The following is a 10,550-nucleotide window of genomic DNA, read 5'->3' as shown; positions in this document are numbered from 1 at the left end:
TACCGGTACCGAGTCAATGTGTGGGGGTACAGGTTATTTTTTACATGTAGGTAAGGGTAAAGTGACTATGTATAGATAATAAACAGCGACTAGCAGCAGTGTACAAACAGAGAGGGGATGGGGGAGTCAATGTAAATAGTCCAAGTAGCCATTTGATCAATTGTTCAGCAGTCTTATGGCTTGGGGGTAGAAGCTGTTAAGGAGCCTTGGGTGACTGGAGTCTTTGACAATTTGTTGGGCCTTCCCCTGACACCGCCTAGTAAATAGGTCCTGGATGTCAGGAATCTTGGCCCCAGTGATGTACTGGGCCGTACGCATTACCCTCTGTAGCGCCATGCTGAGCAGTTGCGTCATATGCCGAGCAGTTGCCATACAAGGCGGTGATGCAACCGGTCCAGATGCTCTCAACTGTGCAGCGGTATGACTTTTTTAGGATCTGGGGACCCATGCCAAATCTTTTCAGTCTCCTGAGGGGGAAAAGGTGTTGTCGTGCCCTCTTCATGACTGTCTTGGTGTGTTTGGACCATGATAGTTGGTGATGTGGAGACCAAGGATCTTGAAACTCTCGACCCGCTCCACTACACCCCCATCAATGTGAATGGAGGTGAGTTCGGCCCTGTTTTTCCTGTAGTTTACAATCAGCTCCTTTGTCTTGCTCATGTTGAGGGAGAGATTGTTGTCCTGGCACCACACTGCCAGCTCTCTGACATCCTCCCTATAGGGTGTCTAATCGTTGTCGGTGATCACTGTTGTGTCGTCAAAACACGTAATGATGGTGTTGGAGTCGTGCTTGGTCACGCAGTCGTGGGTGAACAGGGATTACAGGAGGGGACTAAGCATGCATCCCTGAGGGGCCCCAGTGTTGAGGATCAGCGCGGCAGATGTGTTATTGCCTACCCTTACCACCTGGGGGAAGCCCGTCAGGAAGTTCAGGATCCAGTTGCAGAGGAAGGTGTTAAGTCCCAGGGTCCTTAGTTTACTGATGAGCTTTGTGAGCACTATGGTGTTGAACGCTGAGCTGTAGTCAATAAATAGCATTCTCACATAGGTGTTCCTTTTGTCCAGGTGGGAAAGGGCAGTGTGGAGTGTGATTGAGATTGCGTCATCTGTGGATCTGTTGTGGTGGTATGCGAATTGAAGTGGGTCTAGGGTTTCCGTGATGATGGTCTTGTTGTGATCCATGACCAGCCTTTCAAAGCACTTCATGGCTACCGACGAGAGTGCTATGCGGCGGTATCCATTTAGGCAGGTTACCTTCGCTTTCTTGGGCACAGGGACTATGGTGGTCTGCTTGAAACATGTAGATATTACAGACTCGGTCAGGGAGAGGTTGAAAATGTCAGTGAAGACCCTTGCCAGTTGGTCTGCGCGTGCTCTGTGTACACATCCTGGTAATCCGTCTGGCCCCACGGCCTTGTGAATGTTGATCTGATTAAAGGTCTTGCTCACATCGGCTACGGAGAGTGTGATCACACAATCATCCGGAATAGCTGGTGCTCTCATTCATGCTTCAGTATCGCTTGCCTCAAAGCGAGCATAAAAGGCATTCAGCTCATCTGGTAGGCTCGCGTCACTGGGCAGCTCGCGGCTGGGTCTCCCTTTGTAGTTTACAATCCCTGTCACATTCGAACGAGCATCAGAGCCGGTGTAGTAGGATTCAATCTTAGTTCTGTATTGACGCTTTGCCTGTTTGATGGTTCGTCTGAGGGCATAGCGGGACTAGTGAAAAGAGCACTTAGAACTTAAAACTTGTAGTATGTCCAACAAGAACAGGCCTACTTGTTTGATATTGTTTGGCAATGCTTTGGTAGAAGAATCTCGATTCTCTTTTTACGTTTTATTTGTGTGGTAGCCTTTTTCCTCTGCAGAGACAGCTACAAATATTCTGCATTGTCTACCACTTGACCATGATTTAAAACGTTCTGCCACTTTTTTTACATGTTCAGTGAGACTATGAATGTCAAATAAGCATGGCCCATGGAATCAGAATATTTCCAATAAACATAGCTCTCAACGAGTATCTGCTTCATAAAGGGAAGGGAAAGGGGATACCAAGTCAGTTGCACAACTGAACGCAATTCAACCAAAATGTGTCTTCCACATTTAAACCATCCCCTCTGAATCAGAGAGGTGCGGGGGGCTGGTTTAATCGATGTCCACGTTTTCGGTGCCCGGGGAACAATTGTTATGGGGGTTTACTGTATTGCTTAAGGGCAGAACAGACGATTTTTCCATCTAGCCGGCTTGGGGATTTGAACAAGCAACCTTCGGTTACTGTCCCAAAAGTTACTGCACTTCAACTCAGTATATGGAAGGTGTTCCTTGGTATACTCAGTGTATATGTGTGTTTAATAATGGTCAGCACAACTTGTATTTAATCTAAACTAAATCCTTTTCCAAACACTGAATATGACAGTAAAAAATTAAGACTAAATCAGAAACTTTATTAATAATTTCGCTGGTCTAAAAAAGCAGTACTATTTTCTAGTCTAAGGGCTGGATTCAATCCGTATCGCCGGATTATTGCAGAAGACAGTGCATGACAGAGCAAAAGCCAAGCCATGAGGTCGAAGGAATTGTCCGTAGGGTCCCCAAGAACACAGTGGCCTCCATCATCCTGATGGAACGGAATAAGTTTGAAACCACAAAGACTCTTCCTAGAGCTGGCCGCCCGGCCAAACAGAGCAATCGGTTGAGAAGGTCAAATTGTTTACAGACAGATTATTTCACTTATAATTCACTGTATCACAATTCCAGTGGGTCAGAAGTTTGCATACACTAAGTTGACTGTGCATTTAAACAGCTTGGAAAATTCCAGAAAATGATGTCATGGCTTTAGAAGCTACAGATAGTCTAATTGACATCATTTGAGTCAATTGGAGGTGTATCTGTCAAATAATTTCAAGGCCTACCTTCAAACTCAGTGCCTCTTTGCTTGACATCATGGGAAAATCAAAAGAAATCAGCCAAGACCGCAGAAAACAATTGTAGACCTCCACAAGTCTGGTTCATCCTTGGGAGCAATTTACAAATGCCTGAAGGTACCACGTTCACCTGTACAAACAATAGTATGGAAGTATAAACATCATGGGACCATGCAGCATTCATACCGCTCAGGAAGGAGACGCGTTCTGTCTCCTAGAGATAAACGTACTTTGGTGTGAAAAGTGCAACTCAATCCCAGAACAACAGCAAAGGACCTTGTGAAGATGCTGGAGGAAACAGGTACAAACGTATCTATATCCACAGTAAAACGAGTCCTATATCGACATAATCTGAAAGGCTTCTCAGCAAGGAAGAAGACACTGCTCCAAAACAGCCATACAAAAACAGCACATGGGGACAAAGATCATACTTTTTGGAAAAATGTCCTCTGGTCTGATGAAACAAAAATAGAACTGTTTGGCCATAATGACCATTGTTATGTTTGGAGGAAAACGGGGGAGGCTTGCAAGCCGAAGGACACCATCCCAACCGTGAAGCAAGGGGGTGGCAGCATCATGTTGTGGTGGTGCTTTGCTGCGGGAGGGACTGGTGCACTTCACAAAATAGATGGCATCATGAGGTAGGAAAATTATGTGGATATGTTGAAGCAACATCTCAAGACATCAGTCAGGAAGTTAAAGCTTGTTCGCAAATGGGTCTTCCAAATGGACAATAACCCCAAGAATACTTCCAAAGTTATTGCAAAATGGCTTAAGGACAACAAAGTCAAGGTATTGGAGTGGCCATCACAAAGCCCTGACCTCAATCTCATAGAAGATTTGTGGGCAGAACTGAAAAAGTGTGTGCGAGCAAGGTCTACAAACCTGATTCAGTTACAACAGCTCTGTCTAGAGGAATGGGCCAAAATTCACCCGACTTATTGTGGAAAGCTTGTGGAAGGTTTCCTGAAACGTGTGACCCTTGTTAAACAATTTAAAGGCAATGCTTCCATATACTAGTTCAGTGTATGTAAACGTCTGACCCACTGGGAATGTGATGAAAGAAATTTAAGCTGAAATATATAATTCTCTTTACTATTATTCTGACATTTCACATTCTTAAAATAAAGTGGTGATCCGAACTGACCTAAGACAGGAAATTTTTACTAGGATTAATTAAATGTCAGGAATTGTGAGAAACTGAGTTTAAATGTAAGGTGTATGTGGACACCTGCTCGTCGAACATCTCATTCCAAAATAATGGGCATTAATATGGAGTTGGTCTCCCCTTTTGCCTGTTTAACAGCCTCCTCTCTTCTGGGAAATCTTTCCACTGGATGTTGGAACATTGCTGCGGGAACTTGTTTCCATTCAACCACAAGACAATTAATGAGGTCGGACACTGATATTGGGCAATTAGGCCTGGCTCGCAGTCGGCGTTCCAATTCATCCCAAAGGTTTTTGATGGGGTTGAGGTCAGGGTTCTGTGCAGTCCAGTCAAGTTTTTGCATACCAATCTGGACAAACCATTTCTGTATGGACCTCGCTTTGTGCACAGGGGCATTGTCATGCTAAAATAGGAAAGGACCTTCCCCAAGCTATTGCCACAAAGTTGGAAGTAGAAAACCGTATAGAATGTCATTGCATGCTGTAGGTTTAAGATTTTCCTTCACTGGAGCTAAGGGGCCTAGCCTGAACCACAAAAAGCAGCCCCATACCATTATTCATCATCCACCAAAATTCACAGTTAGCACTGTGCATCCGCCAAACCCAGATTAGTCCGTTGGACTACCAGATTGTGAAATGTGATTCATCACTCCAGAGAGCACGTTTCTACTGCTCCAGAGTCCAATGGCAGTGAGCTTTACACAACTCCAGCTGGCGCTTGTCATTGCGCATGCTGATCTTAGGCTTGTGTGCGGCTGCTCAGCCATGGAAACCTATTTTATTAAGCTCCAGACAAACAGTTGGAAAGGTGGCATGCTATGACGGTGCCACTTTAATTGTCACTGAGCACGTTAATTGTCACTGAGCTCTTCAGTAAGGCCATTCTACTGCCAATGATTGTCTGTGGAGATTGCATACTTTTGTATTCAGTACATAGTGTATTTCAGTTGACTAGTTATTTATCAATTCATTACATTACTTTGAGCCTGGTCCAGTATCTTGTTGGGTACTTTGTACATTTTGTAAATACCTGCACCGGCTCCAAGAGTCTTAATATAAATAACATGCTCTGGATATTCTGCTTCCTGCCTCTCCTTGCTCACCAACACCAGCCAGACAGCTCAAACCATCCAGGGCAACTAAGGGGCATACCATCAACCCCTTCATAGCTACACACACTCAACCACCTTCATGTCTACTAGTATGGACTTGCTGTAGATGCTACATTGCTGGCAGTCTGTCATAGCTCTGTATGTCCACATTATTACACTACAAATCGGCTCCCCAAGCAACATGAGTGATATCAGCCTGTTCTGGAGTCCCCTCTGTGGACAAGCTATTGACGGATGCCGAGGTGGAGATCACAAATACTGAGTCAGAGACGCTGTGCTGCTCTGTAGAGGGACTTAAAAGCTTCAGCTTCAAACTAAGGGGAGGATGAGATGGGATAGGTGTGTGACAGGGGAGATATCCCCCCCAATGTCTTTTCAGAATAAATATATTTTTAATTTGGGCTCTTTTATTAACCAGCAAAATCACTTCAAAATGAATAGCAGATTGTTACGTCTTCTAGTGGCTCTTACTGTGCTTTATCATGAGTTTGCATCAGTGAGCAATTCATCTCCAGCCAATCTTCACTCTGAATGTGTTTTATATGAGGCCCCATTTATCATGGGCTGTCATCTCTTAACTGTATCATTATTCAGTGTAGAGTTATAAATTGGAATCATGAAAAAAATGCATATAATCTGATGCAATAACTGCTCCTCCTTTATTGGCTTGTGAAAAGAAAATAGTAAATACAATTGTCTGTCAAGATTCTGGAAGATAGTCGGCTCTTCCTAGACTGAAATGAAATGAGGTCTGCAGAGAAGCAGGATCAATGTCAGCAGATTTGTTCAACGTTCACCGTGGAGGGGAACGGGTTGAACAGATGAATGGCAGAGTCAAGGGAGACTGATATCTCTAAACCTCAAAGAAATCCCTTGCTTAGATGTCAATATTTCTTCAAATAAAGAGTCAAATCCATCAGAGGTATCTTTTCAACTTCTAGAGACTGTTTCTTCACACTTTCACAATTGGGTGACATGTAGTGTGAACTCAATTAGATGTGTGGTTCTGTTTTCTTGCCAGGTCTCTGCTGTAGTTATTGATGTCTTTTCACCTCAAAGAAATGATAGATTTGAAGTTGGAATACAGTGAATAGGGATAAACAATATGGGGTTAACCATTCCATAACCTGAATGTTCAACAGAGAGAAAGATGATCATAGACCTCCACTAAGTCAGTTTGGAAGATGTACTTCCTTAAGGTTTTTTGAAGTCTTTCATCAATGATTGGAAAAGGTTCGTCATACAACAATTAACAGATTTATTAAAATGCCACATAATACGTAAAGCTGCTTTGTATTTTAAATATACTCAATGAAAGTCATCAAATGTGGCCTTATTCCGCCCTTGTGGGGCATGTCATGCACAATAGATGGGTCTACACATGTTAAAACCTCAACTTACACCAGCTTAACACCAGTTTGCCTACTTTCATAACCTCGATAGATTCATCACCAAGGCCAGTAGAGTATCATCTCAACATAATAGATACAGTACCTACCATTTATGTCTCTGACCGGCCCTACAAACAATGTCTACATTTTGTAAACTCTACTCCTCTCTTCCTCCTCTCTCCTTGCATCCCATGTAGATATGCCTGTTAGAGCAGTGCTGCCCAGGCTCTGAGATTGCTGGGTAAAGACTATAACCCTCTGGTGCAACATGAAACTCATGACGACTCCCTTTTCAATAACTCCTGTGGTTCTACATATGTTCTGATGTCTGTATTTTAGTATTTCATAGTATCTGTTTGAATAAAACACTTTAAAAGGCTATACACATTCAGAATTAAGCCCGGAAGGATACAGGAGGTGCAGATGAAGCAATGTAGACTAGGAGGGACAGAGTATATCGTTTTGACAACTCAGACTATTCAGGGATAACCAATTCCTCATTTTTCTGGTCTATGCTGCCATCTACTGGTTTTGGAAGAGAGTGGAGTACATCAGTGGTGCCCCAAATCCTGTGTGGGATTGTTTTCAAAACCAACAACTGATATATGTTTAATTGAAATGTTCATGATATTGATTATTGCAGTTGATTTTTGGGTCAGAATTAATGTGTTTATTTTTTGCTTTAATGCAGATATTTATCATTTACTTAGCAGGGGCAATGTCCGTTGCACTTCAGGGGAAGTGAAGTAAGTATAGGTTGATATTGGGTGCGTTCCTCTGCACAGACGTTGCTGACGCCTGCCAGATCTTAACGCCTGAGTTTTACTTATCAGCAAACCACATCATGTTTTATAGCAATCTGTCAGTCGATAACACAGTCGATGACGTGGCACACAACCATTGGTTAATGCATGCAAAGTCAGCAGGGGAATGCAACCATTGTCTTATTCCATCCTACACCAGGAAATAAGTAATGTATATGGTGTCATGGGGCTTCCTGTATATAAATAGATCTTAGAGAGGGAAGTTCCACTCCAGGCCAGACGGTGGTGCATTTGCACTTGGTAGAAATTTAACCAGGGCCTCTTTACAAGAACTTCATCCTGATCGGAGTATTGTGAACGTCTTGGTTAAATATTTTTTCTTATCGATCGACAACCAGTTGATGAGTATAAGTTAACAATGGTCCTTTTGCTGTGGATTGGGTCATACGAAGGGGGATTACAATGTTGTCTGTGATCTATGATAGTAGTCTATGAGCATTACAGTATTATAGTATTACTACCTTAGACCTTTCTACGCATTACTACCTTAGACCGTTCTACGCATTATCACCTTAGACCTTTCTACGCATTATCACCTTAGACCGTTCTACGCATTACTACCTTAGACCTTTCTACGCATTATCGCCTTAGACCGTTCTACGCATTATCGCCTTAGACCTTTCTACGCATTATCACCTTAGACCTTTCTACGCATTATCGCCTTAGACCTTTCTACGCATTATCGCCTTAGACATTTCTACGCATTATCACCTTCGCCCGTTCTACGCATTATCGCCTTAGACATTTCTGCGCATTATCACCTTCGCCCGTTCTACGCATTATCTTTATAGACATTCCTACACATGATCACATTAGACCTTTCTGCGCATTATCACCTTAGACCTTTCTACGCATTGCCACCTTAGACCTTTGTGCATAATTACCTTAGACCTTTCACGCATTATCACCTTAGACCTTTCTACGCATTACCACCTTAGACCTTTGTGCATAATTACCTTAGACCTTTCACGCATTATCACCTTAGACCTTTATATACATTATTTGTCATCTAGACATAAATTGTCCTTGTATGTGTTCTTCTGTCACACAATGCTTTCTCTTACTGTAACTTTATTCCTTCTCATTCAAAATCATCACGATGTTCATAATATCATCCTATGTTATATAGAAACAAATGTTTGATAATAAAGTTGCAATGTGTTCAGTGATTACTGGTTCATCAAGCACAAAGATGATATAATAACAAAGTTGTCAGTGTTACGTGGCAAAAGACAAGAGGAGTTATAAGAGATTGTTCAAGTCCAAGTCTGTCTGAAAAATTCCACTGTTTGTGTGTTGGCCAGAATTCTATTTATTCACCCCTATAGGCCCTTATTTCCACCTGCATGTTCAGGGTGTTTATATGTAAACTACTATGGGGGGGGGGGGGGGGGGGGTTCACCCCAGGGCCTATTTACTGTTAAGGAGCAAGGCTCGGTCATGCTCTCTCCCTCGCTCTCTCTCTAACACACACAAACATGCATGCAAGCACATACGCACATTCTCTCTCTCTCTCTGTGTGGTGTGAAGCGATAACTGGTGCTGGAATTCTCCGACAAATGAAAACAAACTGTTCTTTATGGCCCTTTGGCACGATTTTAATTCAGTGGTTTCAGCACTCTTCAAACAGTTCTTCAGTAGAAGCATTTAATTTGAATTGTAGAATGAGGACACAAGATCATCAGAGGATACAATTAAAATCGTCCAAAAGAAAAGTTTGATCAAGTCAAGCTATGGGTATGCAGTGATGCAGGATATAAAATAGGCCTCTTGTATACTCTAGTTATATCACTGTCCTCCATGACTTTGTTGTTTTCCTTGTCTCTCTGTTTCCAATTACACTAAGACATGAGGAGGCCGATAAGGCTTTATGAGCTTGTGTTGGAAGTTCTCTGGTTGTACTGTTGAGCAGTGGTGTAAAGTATTTAAGTAAAAATACTTTAAAGTACTACTTAAGTTGTTTTTGGGGTTACCTGTACTTTACTCTACCATTTATATTTTTCATGACTTTTACTTCACTACATTCCTAAAGCAAATAATGTACCTTTTACTACATGCATTTTCCCTGACACCCAAAAGCCAAAAGTACTTGTTACATTTCGAATGCTTAGCAGGACAGGAAAAGGGTCCAATTCACTCACTTCTCAAGAGAACATCCCTGGTCATCCCTACTTTCTCTGCTCTGATGGACTCACGAAACACAAATGCTTTGTTTGTAAATGATGTCTGAGTGTTGGAGTGTGCCTCTGGCTATCTTTAAAAAAAGTGATCTGGTTTGCTTAATATAAGGTATTGAAATGATTTATATATATTATTTTACTTTTGATACTTAAGTATACATTAGCAATTACATGTACGTTTGATACATAAGTATATTTGAAACCAAATACTTTTAGACTTTTACTCAAGCAGTATTTTACTGGGTGACTCGCTTTTACTTGAGTAATTTTCTATTAAGGTATCTTTACTTTTACTCAAGTGTTACAATTGGGTACTTTTTCTACCACTGCTGCTGAGCTATCTCATAAACACTAATGACTGTAGTAATGAGGCTCTCCTCACTGGTCAGTCCGCTGAAGGTTAGTGGTTCTGTCTGGAGGAAATAGAAGAGAAGTAGGATCATCCTTTTTGCTGAAAGGAGACATATTTAGCAGTGTGAAAGAATAAAATACGCTGTAGACGCTTCTCAGATTTGATTTATTTAACTTCAGAAGCAGCAATCCAAATCAGACTTAAGTAGCTGAAATGCCAAGCTCAAGCTCAGTTCGTCTCCGTCTTGACTGAGATGCCAGGTGACCTCTGAACGACGCGTTCCTATTCACCCGTGGCCTGCGCCTCGTTAGAGGGCCTGATTCTGCAATCGTGTCATCACTTCGCACTGCCTTATCGACAGCATCTCAGCTATCTACATTCTCCCTGAGAACTCAATATGACCCAGAGTGCAGTGAAGGGGGATGGGGGATGTCTGTATGTTTGCAAAGGTGCAGAGACGAGACTTAAAGGCACACTTCAAAGGGATTGGGCTATCGCCGCTCATCCCACCTTCGCTGTCCTGGGCCCAGTAAAGGCTTTAAGCCACTGGGTTTAATGATGTTGCACCTCTGTAAAGTTCTACCACAGAGTAGTTTCAAA

The sequence above is a fragment of the Oncorhynchus nerka genome, linkage group LG12 (genome assembly GCF_034236695.1).
Source record: "Oncorhynchus nerka isolate Pitt River linkage group LG12, Oner_Uvic_2.0, whole genome shotgun sequence".
NCBI lineage: Eukaryota > Metazoa > Chordata > Actinopteri > Salmoniformes > Salmonidae > Oncorhynchus > Oncorhynchus nerka.
This window is presented reverse-complemented; position numbering follows the sequence as displayed.